We start from the raw sequence: 25,627 nt of genomic DNA, 5'->3' as shown, positions 1-25,627 counted from the left end.
TTGTGAGCCTCCTTAATAGCTGTGGCTTTTGCATCCCATTTTTCAGGTAAGCTTTTTAGAATTTTCCTTACAAGATCAGAGTTAGTAATAGTTCTACTAAGATGCTTTAAGCCATTTATAATGTCAGTAAATCTTACAAATATTACACTAATAGACTCATTTTCATTCATACGAAATAGTTCATATTGATACATGAGAATGTCAATTTTGGATTCCTTAACTTGTGATGTCCCTTCATAAATAATCTGAAGTTTATCCCAGATTTCTTTAGCTTTGGTACAAGTGGAAACTCTATTGTACTCACTAGGGCTTATGTCACAATTTAAATTAACTTTAGCTTTAGCATTTAGGGAAAGGAGTTTATAATCCTCGGTGTCCCATTCAACTTCAATTTTAGGGACTCTTCTGGTGTCAACAACTTTCATTGGAACAAAGGGTCCATTAACAATAACCAACCAAATTTGATAGTCTACGGATTAAAGGAAGTCTATCATTCTATTTTTCCAATAACCATAGTTTGTTCCATCGAACCAAGGAGGTTTAGAATTAGATTAACCTTCTTGGTGAAAGTGACTATTTAAGTTTGCCATGATCGTTCTCTAATACACTTAAGTCTTTTAGAGATTAGGCTCTGATACCAATTATTGCCCAAGTAATGACTCTAGAGGGGGGTGAATAGAGTCTTAACAAACAATGGTTAATTTTCGATCTCAATTGATGTGAAATTGCAAGGCTAATCTTCCTATAATAATTTAACAAAACAATTTGAAATTTAAGCTACAACTACTAGCAATTATCAGAAAAATAAACTAATTGAACTTGAAGCAATAAATATCAGAGATAAGGAAAGAGATTGCAAATAAGTACTCAGCAATTTTTACGAGGTTCGAAAACTCCTACTCCTTGGCTCAAGACCCTCCTTGAGACTTCTCAATCCACTATGGCTTCTCCTTACGGGTGGAGAGCAAACCTTTTACAAAAAAACTCTTATTTGCCTTTAATTGCTAAGAGAAACACCTTCTCGTAGTCTTCCTTGGGCCACACTAGCCCTTACAAGATTTGAAGAGAATATATAAAGTACAAGATGATCTCTCTTATATCTGAAGTACAAGTTTCAACTCACTCTAGAGTATGTATGAATAAATTAAAGCTCTTTACTCTTTGAAGATATGAAGTATGTGTATGATGATAAAAAGGTTCTAAGATTGCAAAGATATGTTTCTTAATGAATGCAATACCTTTTTATGAAGACCACAAGTCATTATATAGAGTTTCAAATAAGTCTGATATATATTCTAGCTGTTGGACACACACTTCGAGAAAAAATGGCCGTTCAATATTTGAATTCTCGCTGGTTTGATCGTCTAAAATAAAACACTATTGAGGTTCAGTCGACTGAAACTGTTTGAGGTTGGCCATCATACTTATTTCGATAGATCGAATGATTCTTTCTTTTGTTTCGGTCGACCAAAACTCCTTCCTCCTTTGTTCTAAAACATTCTGTGAGAATGGGCTCGTCCGATTCATTTGCCCTTTTTATTTCGGTCATCTGAAACTCTATGAGTAGCTTTTCATTTACTTAGTTCGGTAGACCGAAATGAGTTGGTACTGTATTTCGATAAGCAATGATCCAAACTCTTTAATAGAACCGGTCGACCATTTCAAGATATCCTTCCATTTCGGTCGACCGAAATGTAACTTAAATTTGAGGAACATGTTTTGATAATGTTTAAACTTGGTCCAATGTTCCTTAAACTTAATGAATGAGTTTCTATGCATGATTTTGAGAATGAGAGCTTCAAGATGTTCATATATACTTTAACAAATTTTCCTAAAAATCTCACCATCCTAGCTAACCCCATTTGATGAGATCTTGAAGACTTCTCTTTGAATCTTGATTCCTTTTTGTCTTTTTGTCGTATCTTCATGATGTTCCTTCATTTGAGCTTTTATATGTAATGTCTTGTCTTGATGAAGGCTTTGATCTGTAATTTAGCTCAAGGTAGACATTAGTACGCATAGAACATCATTAATGAATTATGATCGTCAAAAGCCTTTGATTCAAGGTCAACACTAATAACAAAATGCTAGTTTTCTATTTCATACTCTCTAAAATATTTACCGAGGTGTGATCAAAAATGGAGTCCCACACTTTGAGAAGCCAACAATAAAAAAACCCCAAAAAGAAACATTCAATCCACATGCCCATGCTTTGCCAGGAACTCAACTTTGTCATGCAATCGTACAATTATAGATAGAACAAAAAGGTCAAAAAAGGGCAAACACCCCACAAGTGCAAGTTCCGCGTCTACAACTTGATTACCAGGAAATTCAACTGCCAATAGAGGTTTAGACATAGAATGTAAGAAACATAAGTGTTATGCTCTTTTAAATCTCTAAGGCACATTGATAGTTTGACATCAAAGAAAAAATAACAACTTGAACAAGGAACAAATATAGTTAATAGCTGTAAAACAACAACAAATCTAAGCTCATGCTAATAATTAGTTCAAGAGGACATATTAGAGAACTCATTGGCTTCAACATAATATACTACAAGAAAAACATATTAGAAAACTTATTAGAATCATATCAACAAGTGAAAATAGAGAGAGATTTCACAAACACACATATATATATACACACTGGAATTTCTGTGTGAACATCATTGCATACATGGAAGAATTTTTGTTATACTAGCTTCAATTCATTTGGCTATGATTTTAGTGATTGTTTTCGTGTTTGGATCTGTTTGTGTTGACTTGTTTGGTTGAAGAGAAAATTTTATCAAATGAGAGAAATTTGTGTGAAAATATAGCATTGAAACTGGTTTTATCCTCATACAATTAGAGAGAGATTCCACACACATATGTATCTATACTAAAATTGCTGTGTGAATTTGCGTCATTACATATATATAGGATGGGTTTGGTAATATTACCTTCAATTCTTTTTCAGATCGATCATTCATATGATACTAAATTGGGTTCGACATCTTAAAGTTGGTCCTACTGAATCTATTGTGATCAAGTTGAAAGAAAATACTCAAAACGCAGTAGATTATTCATTTGGGTAGGAACATCCAGGTTGTCAGATTTTGGAGCAAAACAGAAAAACTAACATATCAAAATCTAACAGAGAGAGACCCCATGTCAATACCTTCTTTTTCCTTTCTCAACTTAATTTAGTGCATTCGATGTTTACTTCATATAATAATTAATTACATGAGGTTAGTTTCCTTGTGCAGTTTCATATCCTCACAATCTTAATTTCTATACCAGCTACATTCATACTGTCTTTTATTAAGTCAAAAACTCTCGTGTATCCTAATTAGTTGCGTCAAATTCAACTAGAAAAAATATTCTAGAATTCTATTGCTGAAAGTGAACTGGGAACATGATCCAATTCCCTAAAGACAAAATAAAATAGAATCAAAAACCTTTCGAACATTTTCTGAACTAAGAAAAATACATCAACCAACCCCTTTTAGCCCTTTGTTCAATGATAGCGCTACTCTATGACTAGAAGTTCCAAATTAAATTGTTCTATAGGATGATTAAATGCATACAAAAAGTTAATTTTAATTCATATACTTATTTTAGGAAAAAGAATCAAGTCCCGATCCTTGAAGTGGATCTCCAATTTTTACTATATCCATGAATCACACAACTTAGAACTTCAAGGTGTGAGCATCATACACATCTCAAAATCATGGAAAAGAAAGTATTAGATTTTTTTCAAAAATAACATAATAATAAATCTCTAAATTTTAGATATAGAGCTCAAAATTCTAGTAATAGAGGTATGAGTGCCACCAAATCCATAGAAAATACAAAGGATTAGTTGTGTATTACTTCATCCGGAATCCCAGGTGTCATAAGTTCCCATTTGTGGGTTGTGAGGATGAGTACATAACTGTTTCTGGGTCCAGAGTTGTTGTGAATGGGTGGACTCTGTAGAGACTCAAGGTGAGTGTGGACGCTAGGTTTAATGAACAAAATGCTAAAAGTGAAGGAGGCATTGCTGAGGGAAATTCCAACAGTAAAATTGTTAAGGCTGGTATTTGTTATTTTAATAATGTAAATGGGACTTTTTTCTAGCGGAGGCTCTTAAGCTAAAAAGTGCTATCAACATGGCTAGAGATTGGGGTTTACGGTAGCTTGATAAAAGGGATATTTTTCTACAACTTATGAAAATGAGTCACTCGTGTTCTATCGATGCTGCAATTTTTCAAGATACCAAGTCCTGATTGAATAGTTCAACTAGGATGATGTTCTGAGTGGGTCCCTATATGCTGTAATGGAGTGGCAGATTCATTAAAAGAAATATGTATGCATTAGGTAGGAACTAGGAAGTTGTTTTGTTTTGGGAGGAATTCCCCAGTGGTTGCTTGAGAAGGATCTATCTTATTATACTGATATGGGGTTTTGATTCTATCAATGCATTACAATTTTGCTACAAAGCAATTTACGTAACACAAAATCTATATATTTTTTTTTCCTTTTCGCCACTTTCCCAGAAACCGAGCAGATATTGAAGACAATTAAATGGAGCTAAAGGCAAAATTTCTTTTTTTAAGAAAAATGTTATCAAAGCGACCTCATAACCACCGTATTGGCATTCTTTTTTTATATTGATTTATTATGTTTTAAAATAATACTAATTCATATATATTGGATAAATTACATTAAATTTTTTATACGGATTTATTATTATTATTATTATTAGCATAAATAGGGTCATACACTTGATTTATTTATTTATTTTGTTTATACTCATGTGAAATACCTGTAAATTGTGTGAGAAACAAACTTTTTTTGTTAAGAGCTCAAGTTCTTTTGTATAGGAATCAAATGAGGTTACACAGGTTAATATATCAAACATCACTATGACTTTCCATGGTGAAGTAAGTACTATATTAAATCAAATGTTATTATTATTTATTTTTTTATTTTTTTTCATTTTTTGGTTATTAAAACATATGGGGGTAGTAATTTTCTATTCATCTCAGTGGAGCATATGTACAAGAAACACGAGTCCTCTAGGCTTTGGAGCTTAAACTCCAGGAGGGATTTGACCTAGAGGAGGTTGTTGGATCATATTGGGGTCTAGATAACAAAAATTCACATTGTGGTATTCCATTAGAGTGATGTGATGATCAAAATTGGAATGAGAGGAATGCTAAGAAACTTTTTACCTCACGTACACAACAACAACCAACAACTTCACAACAATCAACAACAAATAACAATTAACCACAACCTCCACATATGATGTTCTCATACTCCCATGTTATATCAATGCAATAAAGTAATGGCCACGGCAAGGACCCATGCTTTCAACATTAAAGTAATGGCCCCAACAAGGACCATGACTTCACATAGAGATAATTGATAAATGAACTTCATTAGTTAGTAGAATTCAGAACATACCTACCAGAGATGAAGATTGAGAACCAGAACTATGCTCCTAATCTTACTTCAAAAGTAATGGTTTTGTTCTGCTCCTAATAAGTTGGTTAAAATAGATCCTGTGAGGAAAAAAATTAAAAATGTAATGCCAACATATATAAAAAATTAAAGAAAATAAAATCAGATCATATGTTAATTACTACTTTTCACCAGCATAAAATCTTCAGTGAGATAATTAAGGGCGTTCGCAGCATGTGTTTTTTTGGCGTTCGCAGCATGTTCTTCCTTTATAAACTGAAAATAAACAATACCTATTTTTCATTAAAGTGGAAGTGATATTAATTATACAACAAATCAAACAAGAAGCACAAGAAATTTTTGATCACCACCAAGCAAGCTGGGAGTGGGTACATAAAAGGGAGGTTTGGGGCTGATGTACTATTCTTCAAAATGTCACATGAGGTCTATAATTATGGGTAAAAGTGGCAAGAAACCACACATTTTTTACTGTTTTGTTGTGATTAAAAGTGGAACAACTTTTCAAATTGTAAAAGGAAATTCAATATTATTGTGATTAAAAGTTTAACAACTATAGCAAGAAATTCAAATTGTAAAAAAAAATTAATAATAAAATAAAATAAAATTTAAAATTACAGAACATTCAAAACAAAAAAGGGTGGTTAATTTGATGATTGAATTGAAAACTATCCCATTCTATTTATTTTCCTAGAACTGTAACTAATTTAATACCATACCATCAATCCAAATATATATATATATATATATATATATATATATATATATATATATATCAAATGCATAGTTGCATAGTAGGTAAATACAGAAACAGAAGAACCCAATTCTTAAAAGGGATGATGTTGACGCCGTGGAGATACATACAAATAGAAGGTAGCCTTAGAGCTAGCTCTTAACAATTTTATAATTTCCACATATCACGCATAGGGAGTCATTTCATTTTATTCTTGTTAGCATTTGAGCCTGAGCATCTATTGTCTAAAATGGAGTTCTCATTCAAACTGCTACCAGTGGCATATGCCATAGTTATAAAATGCAATGTCATCAAATTTTGAAAGTCCACTCATCATCTTGTGCATGCAATGTAATAAAATCATCTCGGCTGCTCTGAAAAACTAATAACTTTTTAATGCTTTGTAAAACAAAATGTTGAAATCCTTTCTTCCGTAATTTGCCCAAAAAATAAGAAAGAAAAGAGTAAAAGGTCATATAGAACTTATCATTGTTTGCTTGAATTTCTTAACTCATTCATGTTTATTCTTAGGCGGACTGCATTGTTTGAAAAACTATGGAATTCTTTGGGAGATTCAATTGGATATATCAGACTTGTAGCAGTATGTAAACTGTCCCTGCAATTTAAATAAGCAGATAATTGATTTGTTTTGGGCCTCTGGCAGTACTAGATACATAGTTTATTGCAATGTGTTTAGCAACTATCCTTTTTTTTTCCCGAGTTAAACATGAGTACTGCACCTATTGTGAAGAATTTACTTAAACATGAATTATTAGTGTTCTCGCTAGCTTCTTTTTTCTTTTTCTTTTTTCTTTTTTATTTTTTTATTCTCTCCTATCGGGAGTTGATTTTTGTCTCCAGGATTTGTTGCAATCCTTGGTTAGTTCTTGGGTTTCTGGTTTAAGTCTGGAAGCTTTTGAAAAAAATTGGACAATTCACTAGTTGATTTGGAATAATTCGATCTAGGAGTATTATTTCTCATTATTTGTTCATTCGATACTCTCCAGTAATTTGTCAGAACATTTCAGAACATAAGATTTCTGTTTTAGGTCTTGTAAGAGCTTAGAGGTGCCTTTAGATCTTCATTGTTGCATTTTTTTTCCCCGTTGTTTGTTTGTTCATTATACTTGTGGAATAGGCCTATATTTAGAGGCCTTAAAATGTTTATGATGAAGGGTGGCAAACTTGAAGGTTAGTTTTACAAGGAACTGGGAATAGGAGTTGATTTTATCCATGTGTATTTGTACTATTTCTCTCAATCCTCCCAGTAAACCTTGGTTGTATTAGGTCTTGTTCTTTAGCCAAATTTATGATTTTAATTTTGTATATATGGATAACCTGATCTCTTTCTTCCATCACTTTCTTGTAGGGACGTTTTGACATTGTCTCACTACACAGGTCATTCACCCCCACAGAGGTTGAGGGATCCAAATTTAGTAGGGCTGGTTCCTTGACCATATCTTTGGCAGGCCCTGACGGCCATCTCTTAACGGGCGAACTAAGAGGACTACTTGTCGCTGCCAGTCCTGTCCAGGTAAGTTCTTTTTCCTTTCTAGAAAGGGAAAATACAAGACTATAAACCTGGTTGCTTCTCTCTCTTTCTATTTCTATAAATATAGATATAGATATATTTTCTTTTTTCTTTTCCATTGGGGAGTTAGAAGGAAGGGGTTGACTTTATTCTATTCAGACTATTTGGTTAATGAACGTGGCTGTGGATTATATTCCTAGCCAAATATTAGATAGCTGGATGTTTTCAAAATCATCTTTGGCGGTTGAATGATTTTACTCTTTTTAAGTATTCTCGAGTGACATTGGATGGAAATTCCTTACTTGTGTGATGAACCATGGTTCATCGCTTTACTGACCCTTTTCTTTTTATTTCAGTTAATCCTGGGCAGTTTTCTTCCAAGAAATCAGAATGAGCTGAAACCCAAAAAGCAGAAATTTGAGACTAAAGCAGCTACGACTACTCCAAGCTCTGCTGCTAATCGTTCTAATGTGGAGAAGCATCAAAATTCAGCAGCCCAAAATCTGAATTTTGCTTCACCTTCTACATTTGGTACAGATAACTGGGCCGGCATGCAGACCATGCAAAACCCAGGAAAGTCCACCACCGACATCAACAAATCTTTGCATGAGAAAAAATAATCTTTGATGAGTACAGGTTAGTTTCCATGATGTTGCGGATTCAACCATATCATACATGAACAATGTATCCTTTATTATGGAACCTAATCTACACTGCTTCAATTTATGGCAGGTGCGCACCAGTAATTAAAAAATCCACTATAAATTCTTTATATTTTAACTGCTACTTTTCTGAGAAGTTGTATATATGATATAACCGGCAAACCAAAGTTGGATGGTCGCCCCAAGAGTGGAGACATTGGACGAGGTGCCACAAGGGAAGCAACTGCATTTTCCATTCTCTTGGCTGTTGCTAAAGACAGACCTCGAGGTATGTACATTTATATAATGAATATGGTTTTAAGTTCATATATTACCTTTGGTTCACATCAACTCTTTCCATATTATAGGTTTTCTTTAGTTGGCGGGTGGTACTAATGTTCACACAATAAACGGGTTGAAGAAAGAGAGACTTTTCCAGAACACATCCATAGCTAATGTATATCTTGCATCATCTGTTGTACTTTTTTTTTTCCCCTCCTTTTTATCTTATCACATTTTAGCATTCTTCGTTGTATCTTTATTTCTTTTGGTTTCTAACTTTTATTTTTATTTATTTATTTTTTATTAGTAGATGAAATATTTCCTATGAATTCAATTAGTCCAAAGGATGCTTTAATTGGCAGGGTTGCTTATGGTGGCTATGCACGGAAGGTTAATCTTATATTCAATGATCATGGGCACTTACAAAAATACACTTCTAATTGCGAGTACATTTATCTTCTCTTTAAAAGACTTACTAAATTGTTCACTACTGAAATTATATACCAATAATCTTCTATTTGCCTTAGAACCGTATCAATTTGTTCTATTCCCAGATTGTTGTAAGGGTTTTAAATTCCATGGAATCCCAGCATGGACTTGCTTGCATTGAGGAATATCCGGAGCATCTTTTTACGGCACTGAAAGAAGCCCTTGCTTTGGTTGGTACTGTCAAGTGCTACAGTAAGGGTTCTATGGACTGCCTCTTTTAGCTGGATATGTTCAATTATATACAAAATGAGTTAGTCAGAGGTACTCATGAAAATCCAAGTTTTTTGCCTTTATAATCAAACTCCCTCAATCCACATATTTTCACATCTCTTCTTACAGTTGAGCACATCATTTATCATTTAACTATATCAAGGTATACTGGTACTTATTTTTTCCTTTTCTTTTACTTATAGGTTTAATAAAATATATAGGTCTTATTTCTAGGGAACTTTTTGAAAATTGACAAGCTAAAGCACTGACATCAACAAAAATTGAAATCAGCACACCTTAGATCAAAAATCAAGCAAAACTCCTCTGATTCAGAAACTTAGGTGCCTCTCTGTTGAAGCACACCTAGTGGGCTTTTTCTTGGGAAGCCAAGGAAATGAAAAACCATATAAACCAGTTAAACTCTCGCAACACGATTAGGACTGAGGAGTACTTGCAGCTCTAATCTTGATCAATCTTCTTTATCGATTGTCCTCAACTAGTAGGTATATCATTCCCATTTTCTTTTCTTATATATATACACACACGCGCGCGCGCACACACACATATGTAGTACCGTAGAAATAATGTTACACAAAGGTAAGTTCATAAGAACATACATGTGAGTAAGAGATTAATTTTCTTTTTATATATTCAATAACCTGTTACCATACTAATGCTGATATATATGAGTCACACAACAAGGACACACTTGATGCTGTGTGAGATATATAACAGTATTTTCCTCTCATTCCATACCTTTGACATAAGCAATATACAAAATAAATTCTTACATTGATGTTCATGGGCTAAAATTCATATATATATATATATATATATATATATATATATATTCATGTAACCAGTTTCATGGCCAAACCATCCCCAAACTATTGAAATTTTGGGCTTTGACAGTGTACCATAACTGGAGCTTTGTTGAAATTTGGCATGGGGTGAGGGTTTTTTCAAGTCAATGGAAGCTGGTGTGAGTTTGGTTTTCTGAATAGTGGGAATCTTTGAAATGGGGAGATGTTTGGTAGTTGGATCTGTTTTATTTTATCTTAGTAATTTTGGTTGCTTTGATAATTTTTAATTAGAATTGAAAAAGGATTTTTTTTTTATTTTATAAAGTGATAATTTAAATAATTAATAAGACTTTAGAATTTTCATGGTTTTATGTTGGATCAGTTTTGTATGTTAATATTAATAGAGGTGAGAGAAGTGAGAGCAGCCTCACCGTAACTTCATTCCATTATATCAATGTTTTACAAATAATAATAATCTTTACCACTGATGAATTAAAAATTAATGATAAATACAATTCTTCTTTTAGTTTCAGCGTTCATTTCCTTATGGTGTTAGGGTAAGTTTCCTTATGTATCAGGTTTCCTCAAGTGAAACTGGCTAAACAATTAGTTAAGGGTGGGGTGTTTACGGGCAGGAGAATGATTGGGAAATTCAAGTACCTTGACATCTAGGCTTCCAATTAATTTCCGATTCAAGCAAGGAGGATATATATATATATATATATATATATATATATATATATATATATATATATTACATGAATGCAAAAAAGAAAAAGTGAAACCCAATCAATAATGAAATGGAAAACAAAAAACCCAAATCTAGTCACAACCAAAGCAAATCCAGCAAATAAAATTGACAATAAACCAGAGAAAAAAATATGCATGTGTTACCCTAAAAATTATTTAAGAAATAGGGGTTGAAGAAAACCCTTAAAATGTTTGAGAAAGAGGGCTTGCAGATTACCTGAACAAATAGCTCTGTGTTGGTCAAGGTAGAAATTGGTTGAGATCGCCCAACTTTCCTTTCCTGTCGAACCAGAACTTCAAGCGGAGATGGAGATAGATAGGAGAGAGAACTTCGAGCGAGGTAGAGATTTCAGATTGAACTTCAAGCGGAGATGGGGTAAATGATCCAGCCTCCTCAACAGAAATAATGGAAGAAAGAAGATTAGGGCATTTTGAGAGACTGGTCAGGTGTTGTCAGCAGTTTACTCAACAGCGGTGGAGGCGCTCGTGGGAACGAAATGAAGAGCAGTGTTTGTGTAAATGGTGACATGGAAATTAAATAGGACTAGCAAATTTTGGCTGACTATTGGATTTTTGGGCGCGCGGGAGATGAAAACTGTGGGCGGGATTTTTATTTTTATTTTTTATAATACTCCCTTAAAAATATATTTAATTAACGAGTGTCTTTTCTCCCGTTAAAGTTGAATCAATCTTTGGTAAATATATATAAACATTAACGGATTCTTTAAACTCCCGTGAAAACAATTTTTGACGAGGATTCTATTAACATCCTGTGAAAACGTGACTCTTTATGTGTAAAATGTAGCTTTTACTAGAGAAAATAAAAGATCCCGTAAATACTACCTCGTAAAAACCCACTTTTCTTGTAGTGCACTTAAGTCGCAGGCTCACCCCGACGGAGCGAAACTATCCTCCAATTGAAAAAACATGCCTCGCGCTTGTCTTCGCCTCTAAGAAATTGAGGCATTATTTCTTGGCTCATACAATACATCTTATTGCAAGAGTTGATCCTCTCAAATATGTCATGTCTAAACCGGTCCTTTCCGGACGCTTGGCGAGGTGGTCAATTTTATTCAATGAGTTTGAAATTGTTTATGTGCCACGAAAAGCAGTGAAAGGACATGTCTTAGCAGATTTCTTAGTTGACCATCCTATTCCAGCCGATTGGGAAATTTCTGAAGATTTTCTTAATGAAGAAGTCTTCCTTATGGACATCCTCCCTCCATGGATGATGTTTTTCGATGGGGCAGCACGATCAGACGGGCCGGAATAAGTGTAGTTTTTGTCTCTCCAAAAAGACATGTTACTCCATACTCTTTTGCACTCGCTGAAAACTGCTCAAATAATGTATCTGAATATCAAGCCTTAATTATCAGCCTTCAAATGGTGAATGAGATGAAGATCATGGATCTCAAAATATATGGAGACTCTAAGTTGGTGATCAACCAACTTCTTAAAGAATATAAGGTTAAGAAAAATGATCTAGTGCCGTATCAGCATTATGCCTCTCATTTGTTGGAACGATATGATAGCGTCTTGCTAGAGCACATTCCGAGGAAAAAAAATAGGATAGCTGATGCTTTGGCAAATTTAGCTACAACATTGGTTGTAACTAATGATGACCTAATTGATGTTCCTGTATGTCAACGATGGGTCTTGCCACAGTTCCTGAAAGATAAATTTGAAGAAAGTATTTCGGTTTCTTGTTGGACACAAGAGGAAGAAGACTGGAGACTCCCTATCATTGATTATCTGGAACATGGAAAGTTTCCCGAAGACCTAGCTACAAAACTAAAATACGAAGACGAGCACCTCGTTTCATCTATTACAATGATACGTTATATATACGTTCATATGAGGGCATTTTCCTTAGCTACCTTGGAAATGACGAAGTAGTGCTACCCGAGCGTGCGCACAAAATAATGCACAACACTTTGAGTTTGAAAATTAATGTCAAGTGGGCACCATAATTTAAATTTATAAACCGCTTAACACCTATACTATGTAGTATGAGTGAGAAGGGATCATCCCAAGGGATTGAGAGTCGTACTAGGTTGAGGAATCAAGATTAGGGTTAGTAGGTCGAGTGATCAAAATAGTGGTTAATTGGTGGAATTAAACTAAGAAGCAACTTCAACTAAAGTAAACAATAATGCAATAAAGAGAATGAAAGAGAGAGAGATCTTGGGGTTTAGAGATCACCACCAAGCATAGCTTTTCTACACCTTTAATGAATGATTAATGAGGGGAAAAAACATGTATTGCAACAAGGTGTGTGTGTGTGGTTGTTCCAACAAGCATGGATAACAAATTAAGCATATATTGTCTAAACAACATATCAAATTAAGCCATTAATCCCTTATTTAAGCTCACAATCCAAACACATCACAAGGTTAGAGAAATATGTTACTTGTTTTCATAAGTATGGAACATCAACAACAAGCATGGATTGTCCTCCCATTTAACATCTAAACTACAACTACACTACAATTAAGCTAATGACATGAAATTAAACTAATTAAACTAAGGGAGAGGTACAATCCATCAAGAAATGAGTATGAACCATCAAATAAACCACAAGAACATTCCATAAAACATTATGTCTTGACAATCTCTAGATCTATAGCATCAATACACATAGAGATGCATCAATAACACAAGAAATAGAGACAAACACATGAACATCTATTCTAGCATATATAGACATATGGATAGAATGAAATGATCAATTGGAAGCATTAAACCATATAAATCATTGAATAAACAAGATCTATATATATGAAAGTGTCAACATGTATCACAATACAAATTCCCTCAAAAATACATAAATCAAGAAGTAGAAAGCATGGTTGGGGCTAACTCTAGCCCCAAAAGGATGTCTAGCCACTCATGGATGATGTCTTCCAACCCTCAAGGGCAAACTCCATAGAAGAAATATGCTCCTTGGTTGATGAAGAGTCTCCAATGGTGTCTCTAGCCTCCTCCTCTCCTTTGCTTCCTCACTAAGTATTCTCTTCTCTAAGTATGTGTATATGTGTAAAAGTGGCTCATATTCCTTATATAGGTAGGTTAAAAATCACCCCCAATGAGCTGGGCTCGTACACCAATAATCCTCTAATGATTGGATATAAGACAACTTTTAATGAGCTGGAATTTGGATTTTTCTCTGGATTTGGGAAGTTCGATCGATCGAACTTGAGGTGAGATCGATCGAACATGGCTGAGATCTATCGAATTGAAGCTGGATCGATCCTCAATGGTGGCGCCTTTTTGGATAAAAACAAATCTGAGATATTTTGAAGATATTTTTAGAAAAAGGACAAAAGTGGTTTGGTAGGGTGGTACAGCTGGATAAGATCTGGCATGTGGATAAGGACAAGAAAGTTCGATCGATCAGAGAATGATGTTGGATCGATCGAACTTTTGGGATCTCTGAAGATGATATCATGGCTTGGATCTATCTTGGAGTGCTAAGATCGTTGAAAGTTAGATCGATTGAACTTTTCTTGAGATCGATCGAAGTTGCTGAAATTCCACCATTTGCTTCCTTTTGCTCTACTTTGCTCCTTTCTTTGATTCATCCCAGAATTGCATCAATTATGCTCTTATTTAGCTGAGTTAGCTTATTTTGGGGATAAGTACCTGAAAATGGAAATAACACAAAATCAATCTAAAGCGGAAAAATAAGATAGATAAATGTTCTAGAATACCTAAGCTTAAGGGGTTTAAATACGCACTTTTCAGTGTTCATCACGAAGCAACCCATGTAATGAAGGAGGCACATTCTGGGATTTGTGGAGCCCATTAATCTGGTTCAAAACTTCACTTTCGCGTCAAAAGAATGGGTTATAATTAGCTCACCATGGTCAAAGATTGATTGGAGTATGCAAAAAGGTGTCAAACCTATCAGTTCTATGCTAACTTCATACATCATCCACCAAAGCCATTACACCCTACTGTGACGTCATGGCCATTCGATGCATGGGGATCGATTAGATGTACTTAGTCCTTTAGAAAAGTTTTCAAAAGGCCACTTGTATATCTTGGCTACTACTGATTATTTTTCTAAATGGGTGGAAGCTGCACCCTATAAACATGTGAAAAAAGAAATCGTTGTTGATTTCATCAAGTCTAACCTTATTTATCGATATGGGTCCCTCGATACATCATCACTGATAATGGGATAAATTTCAAAAACAGTTGGGTAACTGACCTTTGTGAGAAGTTTGGCTTCAAACAACGTAAATCCTCCATGTACAACGCCCCTGCTAATGGTCTCGCGAAAGCATTAAGTAAAACTCTTTGTGCGTTACTGAAGAAAGTAGTTAACCAGACAAAGAGAGATTGGCATGAGTGAATGGAAGAAACATTATGGGTATACCGCACTGCGCATCGTACATCTACTCAAACAACTCCGTATTCTCTTGTCTATGTCGTAGAAGCGGTTCTTCCATTGGAACAACAGATCCCTTCATTAAGGATTGCCATACAAGAAGGCCTTATAGGTGAAGAAAATGACATCTTACGTCTTCAAGAACTGGAAGCATTAGATGGGAAGAGATTAGAAGCTCAACAACAACTAGAGTATTATCAAGCTCGACTTTCTAAAACGTTCAATAAGAAAGTTCGACCTCGGTCATTTAAAGTTCGAGGCTTAGTATTAGCTGTTCGTAGACCAATTATCATGAATCATCGTAAAGGAAATAAATTTGTATCCAAATGGGATGGACCATATGTTGTTTGTCACAGCCAAGGTTTTTCAACCCGGTGTGTCAATGATGAACCGAAAGTTAATCCAATAACGAATCCGAAATACGGAAGCAAATGATAAACCAAGGTCTTAAGAGATAGGAATCACTCCTAAGACACAAATGTGACCTTTCATGAATTCGCGGGACCTAAAGAGAGCAAAAGCGGAAACAAAGGTCAAAAGGACAAAATTCGTTATCCAAGGGGCAAAATAGTCAATTCACAATTAAAGAGAGAAACTTGAATCTAAACAAGTCAAACAAGGTGAATACAACCTAATCTAATCATTTTAAGACATTCTAAGAGGTTTTAAGAACATTGGTTAAGAATCCCACAAATTGCCCTTTCCCGGTTGAAGTGAAAACTGACACTACTTCACTAAAATATGAATAACTTCCACTGTGTTTAGAATCTGAGAATGGCATAGGTACCATTGGAAATATGACTTAAAATACTTGAGTTTAGGCTCAAGAATCACCCAATTTGGATAAGGAACGAAGAAGTTATGGCCTCTCGAAGTTGGACCATCAGTGCTGAATTGAAATCTGGAAGTGCTGGTGCACAGGGGCTGTTTCGGTCGACCGAAATTGGTCACAAAAGGGATCGGTCAACCGACTTAGAGTTTCGATCGACCAAAGCTCATAGAAGGTTTTCTGAAGGATGGTTTTTACTGTTCATTTAGTCACAAAAAGGGTTCGGTCGACCGACTTAGAGTTTCGGTCGACCGAAACTCCTCAAAATGCTGCTGAAAGCTCCTCCAAACATGTGAAATTGTAATGGAACCTATAGGATTCATTCTACCCACATGCATAGATCAAAAATTGATTCATTTTAAGGAAGATTGAACATAAGAACATGTTAATTACAAGAGTTTCATGTGGCAAACCTCCAAGATGGTTAAAATACATATTTAAAGAAAAGTTTGATACCAAAAGAGTATAAGTACAAAATTAATCATGCTTGGCCCTTGGCCTTCATACACACATGCTTATAATGTCAAAAGTGAATACTTAAGTATTATTACATGTCAAGAAAGCTACATAAGCTTCTAAAGTACCATACACCCATTGTATACAAAATATGACATCAAAAGTTAAGCATGCTAAACACTTGCATGTCAATGTACAAAAAATGTTCCAAATTGCTCATTAGCCTCTAGGGATGATGAGCATCCAAGAACATAGTCTCATTACCTGAAAAATAACCCAAACCACTAGGGTGAGCAATCAAGTTACTCGTAGGAAGAAACATATGCATATACCTTAAAGTTTCAATATCATTGCAAGATCAATATAGACGAATACAAGGGAACATTCCACTTAACGTCTATGTTAAAGGTATTCTAAAGGATCATCTTAAGCTAACTTAAATGAATCTATCAACACAATATCAAAATGGATGTACTTAACAACATCAAATTGCATGAAACTAAAATTACAAGTTACAACTTAGACATTGATTGTCAACTTGGAATTGAATGCGAAATCAAAAAGTGGAATCCTTGGACTCCTAAGTTCAGAATTCTGCCAAGACCTCAATGGTTATTCCGGCATTAACCCGCAGGGAAGACCACCCTAAGTGCACACTATCTCAATTGGGGAGAACTCATACCTCCCGCACTAGAGCCAAACTCTAGCCATGTCATTTGTAACCATGTCCCAAGAGAATCCAAAATACATCAAGTTCAAAACTTATACATAACATCAAGGCATCTATACCACCTTCCATGCACAAGCATTTTAAAACCACACAAACCATGTCTTAGGGTTCCAAGTCTAGAATGACATAATATATGACAAGTCTTTAACATGATAAGATATGCAAAACAATACCACTAACTTATCAATTTAAATCATGCCTCAACAATAAGCTTTATATACTAAATCTTAGCATTTTAGCAATAAGCTTCTAAAACAATCATAATTACCAATAGTAATTTACTAGAATGTAAGATTAACATCACAATAGTATAGTAATTCAAGTCAATAAGAGTTCAACACGACATCAACAATCCTACTCAAGATACATACACAATATACATGCTTAATCAATAAAATCCTAAGTCAATCATAAGGATTTCCTATACTATGCAGTACTACAATTCTAAAATTATGTATACAATATATATTAAACCCCAAAGGATTTCAAAACACTTAAAATATAAACATACTACCACCCCTACCTCAATAGAGAATTGAATCTCTATAATCCAAGCAACCAAGCTTAAAATGGAAAACAAGTTTAGGGTTAATGAAGAGGAGAGTGAGGGGAAACCTTTGTACTCCAAGGTTCTAAGTCTAGGGTGAATGGAAGGAAGCCAAAAATGAAGTCAAAGCTATGAACCAAGCTTTTCTCCAATGGTGGCTAGGGTAGAGTTCTTGAAGAACATGTGAAATGAAAAAGATAAAGTGTGAAATGGTGAGTGGAAGGACTAGAAATCCTCCACTCACTATGTGTTCTTACACTACCTCACACACACACACAATGAAAGACTAAATCATGATCCTACACTTGTCACAAATCCAAGGCGCCTTCCTAGGCTTATTCCTAAGCCTACACTTGTCAACCATCTAAGCCAACAAGTGCACCAATCATATGCCAACATGTGGGTGAATCTCCACCCTCCAAATGTCAAAAGATTACACATCCAAGTCACTCCACCCCTTTGCCAACAAGTGACACCACGAGAATGTGACACTTGTCACATTTTTCAAAAAATTGCAAAAAGATCCTTTTTCAAAATATCTTACAAATTAAATTACAAAAAGGTCCCTAAGACGAAAAATAATTATTTTACATAATTACACCAAAACCTCAAAAATAATGAATAATTACCATAAAGTATGCATCTATGTCCTTTATGAAAAAAGTAAGCAACTAGAATGTATTTTCTACAAAAGTAAAAATACAAATATCATGGAAACCAAGTATTATGAATGAATGCAAAACCGGAATCAAATCCAAGCATAACAAGTGAGGTTATGCAAGGAAAAATGAAAAACGGGAAAATAAAATAAAATAGGGAAAAGACAAAATAGGAAAAAGACAGATAAATGCTTAAATGTTGCACATTTCAGCACCTAAGCTAGGGTATTTAAGTCCTTGCATCTATCTTACTTGCATATTTTAGTTCTAATTTATGTTTTTGTCATTTTCAGGTCAATAAGGTTCAAACGGACTAATTTCGATTCATTAAAGCCTTTTTGGAGTCAAGCAAAGATAATCAGAAAAAGTTGAGAAAATGGCAAAAAGAGGCCACATCCCATTGTTCATTTAGTGTGCTTATCCTTCAAAAGCGGTCAATTCTACCTTTTTTTCGGGCCTTGATGATGTTCCTAATAATCAAGAAGCAAACCGATTAGCCCGGGGCCAAAATGGAGTTAAACAGGGTTTAAAAGAGATTTCTAGCACTGGGGATCAATCCCCCACTATTGGTAGAAAGGTGCAAAAAAAATACCCCCTGGGGATCGATCCCCAAGGCAGGGGGATCGATCCCCCAGCCCCTGGTAGCATTGTGGGATTTAGTTTTTACTTGGCTACGGGATTTTCTTGTAAGGGCTTATTTTTGTGAACTATGGGCCTCTAATAATGTGGGTATTAAAGGAAAAACAAAGACCCATTGTAGGGAGAGTTTTTGATGATTATTTATTTAGTTTTTAGTTTTGGCTGTAAGATATATCGTTCTTTCTGGAAAAAGCAAAAGAAAGAAAAAGTTAGGGTTTCAAGAAGTTTTACAGACTCTCTGTCTACAATGGAAAGAAGAAGAAGAAGAAGAAGAAGAAGAAGAAGGAGCCAAAAGATAGAGATGGAGCTTATTGACACCATGATCATCTCCTCCATGAGCTAGTTCTTCAGTTAGGGCTTAGATGAGCCCTAAGTTCATGTAACCTAAACTTTTGTATTTTTTTTCTTGGGGAATTAATATGTTGTAATTAATTGTATGGCCTTATGATTTCTTTATATATGCATGCTTGATTTGACAAATTAAGGATTGTATTGATGAATTCTTTCATTGAAATCTCCAGTTGATTATATGTCTATGTATGATTAATTAGAGATTTTATTCTTCATTAAATGATTTAAACTTAATTCTTTCATTAATTCTATATGTAAATTACATGTCTATGTGTGATTACTTTAGAATTATATTCTACACTAGATACTCCTTGTAAATGTGTTTAGTGATGGCCATAGCATGATACTTATTTGATACAATTGACAATTAATTTGATGGATAAAGGCTTAATCTTGATGGGTTGTTCTACAAATTAGCTTACTTATCATTAGTTAATTGTAGTAAAGTAGACAATTTGTGCTTGATTATGTTAATCCATACTTCTAATTACAATTAGTATTATCTTCTTGATTGATGTGTGCTCTTATCGGATACATTTGTGAATGTGTATGGTGGGTTATGACGTAGTCTTGAATGGGTTCTACACTTTAGTTTAGTTCTCATTAGTTAAACAATTCGTTCTTAATGTTGATAATCTATGCTTACAATTGTGATTTGTGATGATAATGTAACCACATCTATGATTACACTAATGATTTCCCCATTAATTGAAAGCAATTGGTTAATTGCATGGGCTTAGTGGTGAATCCTAACCCTAAGACTCTCTTCCTATCTCTTTAATTCTTAATTTAATTTACTTGCATTGTCATTTCTATTTCAATGCTTTTAATTGAACTCTAGTTTAATCAATTCACCAAAAATCTCTCTCTCTCTCTTTTGTGCAATCTCATTAGCACTAAAATCAAGTTTAATCCCAACACGTGTTCAATCCCTTAGGAGCGATCCCTTCTCACTTCATACTTGACGGTATAAGTGTCAAGTGACTTTTATATAAATTTAAAGTATGATGCCCGTTTGATACCATTTCCAAAACCAAAGTGTTGTGCATTATTTTGTGCACACACTTGGGTCGCATCATAATTTTGGCGCCATTGCCGGGGATTGACGGTTTAGTTGGAATTGAATTAGGCATTAGGGTTAATTTGATTATTTTCTTTAAATTACTATTTTCTTACAAATCCCTCTTGTTCAATTAGGTTCTTGAAAAGAAGAGAAGCAAGCATTAGATCTTGGCACCATTGTGACATTGTTGCTACGGACTTTCGTGAGCTTCCTTGAATTTCTTTTACTATAATTGTTCAATTCTCTACATGCTTGCGAGATAGCCCTTGTCGAGGCTATCATATTGTTTAAATTATTGTCCAAGCATAAGCCCAAAAGGAGGCTATTACTTTCTTGATAGAAAGCATTGGCCCGTGTGGAGGCAATTTAATTTTGTGCATTGATATAACATGGGAGTATGGGAACATCGTATGTGGAGGTGGTGAATTGTTGTTGATTGTTGTTGTGGTTTGTTGTTTCTAGGAGAATTTTTCCCATTCTTGACTATCCCACACTTAATGGGAAACCATTTCTAGGATATAGGGCATATGGATAATCTAGGTGTGTATCATCCTCTTAGTGGGTATCCACCTCAAGGTGTGCATCCACTGTAATGACCTGGACTTTTTCCTCCTTTTTCATTTTTGGTGATTTTCTTTTTTTTCGTCTTTTACTCGTTTATCGTTTTTCCTCGCTTAACCTCACTTCGGGTGTTCGGATTTGATTCCGGTTTTGCATGCATTCATGATACTTGATTTTCATAACATTGGTATTTTCACTTTTGTTGAAAAGCATGTTAGTTGCTTTTATTTTTCATTAAGGACATGAATGCTTACTTTAGTGTAATTATATATAACTTTTGGGATTTTAGTGTAATTTTGTAAAATTATTATTTTTCGTTTGGGGGACCTTTTTGCAATTTATTTTAGAAGATATTTTGAAAAAGGACCATTTTACAATTTTTGGAAAGTGTGACAAGTGTCACACTCTCATGGAGCCATTTGTTGGCATTTAGGTGAAGAGACTTGGCACCATGATCTTTTGACATTTGGTGGGTGGAGATTCATCCATGTGTTGGCCTTAGATTGGTGCACATGTAACCATTGGATTGTTGACAAGTGTAAGCTTAGGATTAAGTCTTGGAAGAGGCATTGGATTAGTGACAAGTGTAAGGCCATGATCTAGTCTTGCATTGTGTGTGTGAGAGAGGTAGTGTAAGAGCACATAGTGAGTGGAGGATCTCTAGCCCTTCCACTCACCATTTTTCACTTATCCTCTTCATTTTCCCTTAGTTCTTCAAAGTTCTAACCTAGCCACCATTGGAGAAAAGCTTGGTTAATAGCTTTCTTTTTCAATTTTGGTGCCCTTCCATTCATCTTAGACTAAGAACCTTAACTAGTAAAAGTTTCCTCTCATTCTCCTCTTCATTAACCCTAAGCTTGTTTTCCATTTAGTGCTTGGTTGCTTGGATTATAGAGATACAATTCTCTATTGAAGTAGGGGTGGTAGTATGTTTATTTTCTAAGTTTTTTGAAATCCTTTGGGGATTAATATATATTGTATACATGCTTTTAGAATTGTAGTATTGCATACTATAGGAAATCCTTATGATTGACTTAGGATTTCATTGATCAAGCATGTATGTTGTGTATATATTTTGAGTAGGATTGTTGAAGTTGTATAGAATTCTTAATGATTTGAATTACTATGCTATTGTGATGGAAATCCTACATTCTAGTGTATTACTATTGATAATCATGGTTGTTTTAGAAGCTATTTGCTAAAATGCAAACATTTAGTATATATGGCTGTTGAGGCATGCTTAAATTGATAAGTTAATGATATTATTTTGTGCATAATATCATGTTAAGAACTTGTCATCTATCATGTCATTCTAGACTTGGAACCCTAAGACATGGTTTGTATGGTTTCAAAGTACTTGTGTATGGAAGGTGGTTTATATGCCTTGTTATCTATATATAAGTTTTGAACTTGATATATACTTTGGATTCTCTTGGGACATGGTTACTAGTAACATGGCTAGAGTTTGGTTCTAGTGCGGGAGGTATGAGTTCTTCCCAATTGAAATAGTGCGCACTAAGGGTGGTCTTCCCTGCGGGTTAATGCCCGGAATAACCGTTGAGGTCTCGGCAGAATTCCGAGCTTAGGTGTCCAAGGATTCTACTTTTTTTGATTTCGCATTCATTTCCAAGTTGACAATCAATGCTATTTGTAACTTGTAAATTTTGTTATATGCGGTTTGATGTTGCTAAGTACATCCATTTTGATATTGTATTGCTAAGAAACATTTAAGTTAGCTTAAGATGATCCCTTAGAACACCTTGAACATAGACGTTTAGTGGAATGCTCCCTTGTGTTCGTCTATATTAATCTTGCAATGATATTGAAACTTTAAGGTATACGCATATGCTTCTCCTACGAGTAACTTGATTACTCACCCTAGTGGTTTGATTTATTTTTCAGGTAAAGAGACCATGTTCTTGGATGCTCATCATCCTTAGAAGATTTTGAGTTATTTAAAGCATTTTTGTATATTGACATGCACTTGTTTAGCATGCCTTCCTTTTTGGATATTAATTTTGTATACCATGGATGTATGGTATTATAAAAGCTAAAATGGCTTCCTTGATGTGTAATGTATATCTAAGAACACTTGAAGATGTCTATTTTGTATGCATACATGAGGCCAAGTGCCATGTACATTTATATCACACGTATGCTAGTTGAAATGATGAAAATTCGAGGTTCGACAGGTTGTATTTTGTATATGACATGTTATGTGACCATGAGCTATTGGAACACATGAAATTTCTCATTTTACATATGTGTGCATGTCCACTTTGGCACAAAACACCATTCTTGAAGAAATGAACACTTAGAGTAGCATTCATTTACATATTTTTGCTAAATGAGACCTCAAGGGCATTTTTGGTATTTCACTTGAAAAATAAATTTTGGTCTTGACATGGTTGACCAAAAAACATAATTTTAAGGGGGGTTACTTCACAACTTTTTTCCAAAAAAGTCCCAGAAAGTCCTCAAAATGGCATTTCAAGATTGCATTTCAGGTGCAGCTACAGGAGTTCGAGCACTCTAAATGGGAGTTCGAGTGCTCGAAGTTTGGGCCGAAAGTTTTGGTCTCAGGCAGGTACTGTTCGAGTGCTCGAAGTCCTAAGTTCGAGCGCTTAAAGTACTGTTCACAGAGTGTTTTTGTGTCTTGGTTCAACACTGCACATCCAACTTCAAATTATCATATCTTCCTTGTTTTAACTCCGAATTGGTCCATTCTTGAGTCTAAATTGACCACATCGAAATAAGCTTTCCAATGGTACTAATTAGAGTTTCAGATTCATTTGGTAGCTCAAGTTATTCTAGTTTTAGTGGAGGGGTGTTAGTTTTTGGCTCGAACCGGGATAGGGTTTTTCTTCCTTCGACTTCAACATTTGATATCTTTGCCGTCCGAACTCCAAATCAAGTGATTCTTGAGTCTAAATTCATTAATTTTTCGTTGTCTTTCCAACGGTGTGCTTGGTAGTACTCACTTTTAGGATGGAAATGACCATTTTACCCTTGGGTTCCTTTTGTCTATTTTTGAGATCTTGTTTCCACATTTGTTTTCTTTGGGTTCTATGATCTCATTGAGGGTCTCTTTGGTGTCCTAGAAACATGTTGTGTCCCTAGGGATGTCATTTCATCTTTTGCTTCCGCAATTCGGATCCGTTATCGGGTCATCTTTCGGTTCATCACTGACGCACCGGGTTGAAAAACCTTGGGCCGTCACATCCACCCTTGGGAATTCCTCGTCCTAATGTGTTTCCATAACCCAATCAAGTGCAACAACCTCCAATAATACAAATCCATCAACAAGATCATGTAGTGTATCCCCCAGATCCTCAATTATCTCTTTGAGATCACTACACTCCCAATGCATACAATGCACCAGGATGCATCTAGTTACCAAACTTCCGGGCACAGCAATATGAAATCAAGCCCACAACCATCCAAATGTGCCCCTTTTTCTAAGGGTTGAGCAATAAAGAACCACATAAACATTTGGATGAGTTTTTGGAAGTTTGTTCAACCGTGAAAATCACGGATCTTCCAGAAGAAGTTTTCCAATTGAAACTTTTCCCTTTCACTCTTCGGGAAAAGGCTAAATATTGGTTCAATAACTTGAGGGAAAATTCAATCACATCTTGGGCTCAACTACAATATGAATTCCTAAAAAAATTTACCCCGCAAGTAGAACCGATGCTATGAAAGCTTCTATTCGTGAATTCTCCCAAAACAAAGGAGAACCTCTGCATGAAGCATGGGAGCGTTTGAACGATTTGTTACAGAAATGTCCACATCACGACATTCCTAAGTGGCAATTAGTTCGTTGCTTCTATGAAAGCTTATCCGATACCCAAAAAGGTATGGTCGATGCTTCATGTGGAGGAGCTTGTTTGGATAAAAATGAAGACAATGTGTGGCATCTTTTTGATCGCATGAGCGAAAATTCAATGCATCGCTCTTCAACGTCCCAATTTGGCCAAAATTTGAATGGAAGAGGGAAGAAAACCTCCAATCTTTCTCAAGTGGAGAGTTCTATGGAGATTGCCGCCAAGGTTGACACTCTTACTCAAAGGTTTGATAAATTCCTTTTGAGCTAAAACTCGGTAACTCAAACATCCAACTCTTTCCATTCTCAAAGTGTGATGTGCATGACTTGCTCTAGTTATACTCACAATACTTTCAATTGTCCTCTTAGACAAAGTTTTCCGAGTGAGTATCAAGAACAAGTCAATGCCATTTTCATTCATCCGGGAAGTAATCCAAATTCCAACTCCTACAATTCCGGATGGAACGATCTTAACTTTTCTTGGAGAAATCAAGGAAGAGGTATCATTCCTCTTCTTCTTCAAAATTCCCAAGAAAAGTATGTGCCTCCCCACCTTCGAATTGCAAAGTTTCAAGAATACCACTCTCCATCTTATCCTCCTCCAAATGTGAATCAATACTCCAATCCTCAATCTACAAATTATCAATCTTGCTATCATCAACCTCAAGAACCTCCTAGAAATTCCAATTT

The 25,627-nt window shown here is 35.0% G+C and overlaps 1 long non-coding RNA gene and 1 pseudogene across 4 annotated transcripts; both read right to left on the bottom strand.

The window, feature by feature from the left end:
- Window positions 1–872: 872 nt before the first annotated feature.
- On the bottom strand, window positions 873–11,661 carry LOC132306630 (uncharacterized). Of its 4 annotated transcripts, XR_009482061.1 has the most exons (5): window positions 11,104–11,661; window positions 5,615–5,705; window positions 5,433–5,530; window positions 2,123–2,335; window positions 873–1,985 (listed from the first exon to the last, which is right to left on the bottom strand). It is a non-coding gene; the product is annotated as an uncharacterized LOC132306630 (long non-coding RNA). The 4 variants fall into 4 exon arrangements; XR_009482060.1 differs by lacking the exon at window positions 873–1,985 and having other exon boundaries at window positions 2,078–2,335; window positions 5,437–5,530; window positions 11,104–11,660; XR_009482058.1 differs by lacking the exon at window positions 873–1,985 and having other exon boundaries at window positions 2,078–2,335; window positions 11,104–11,659.
- A 13,153-nt stretch (window positions 11,662–24,814) lies between these two features.
- On the bottom strand, window positions 24,815–24,913 carry LOC132310739 (small nucleolar RNA R71; annotated as a pseudogene).
- Window positions 24,914–25,627: the final 714 nt, after the last annotated feature.

The sequence above is a fragment of the Cornus florida genome, unplaced genomic scaffold (assembly GCF_030987335.1).
Source record: "Cornus florida cultivar Cherokee Brave unplaced genomic scaffold, ASM3098733v1 CherokeeBrave_3.0.0_Hap2_Chr05, whole genome shotgun sequence".
Lineage (NCBI taxonomy): Eukaryota > Viridiplantae > Streptophyta > Magnoliopsida > Cornales > Cornaceae > Cornus > Cornus florida.
Note: the sequence above shows the minus strand (reverse complement) of the source record. Positions and strands in the feature narration are given on the sequence as shown.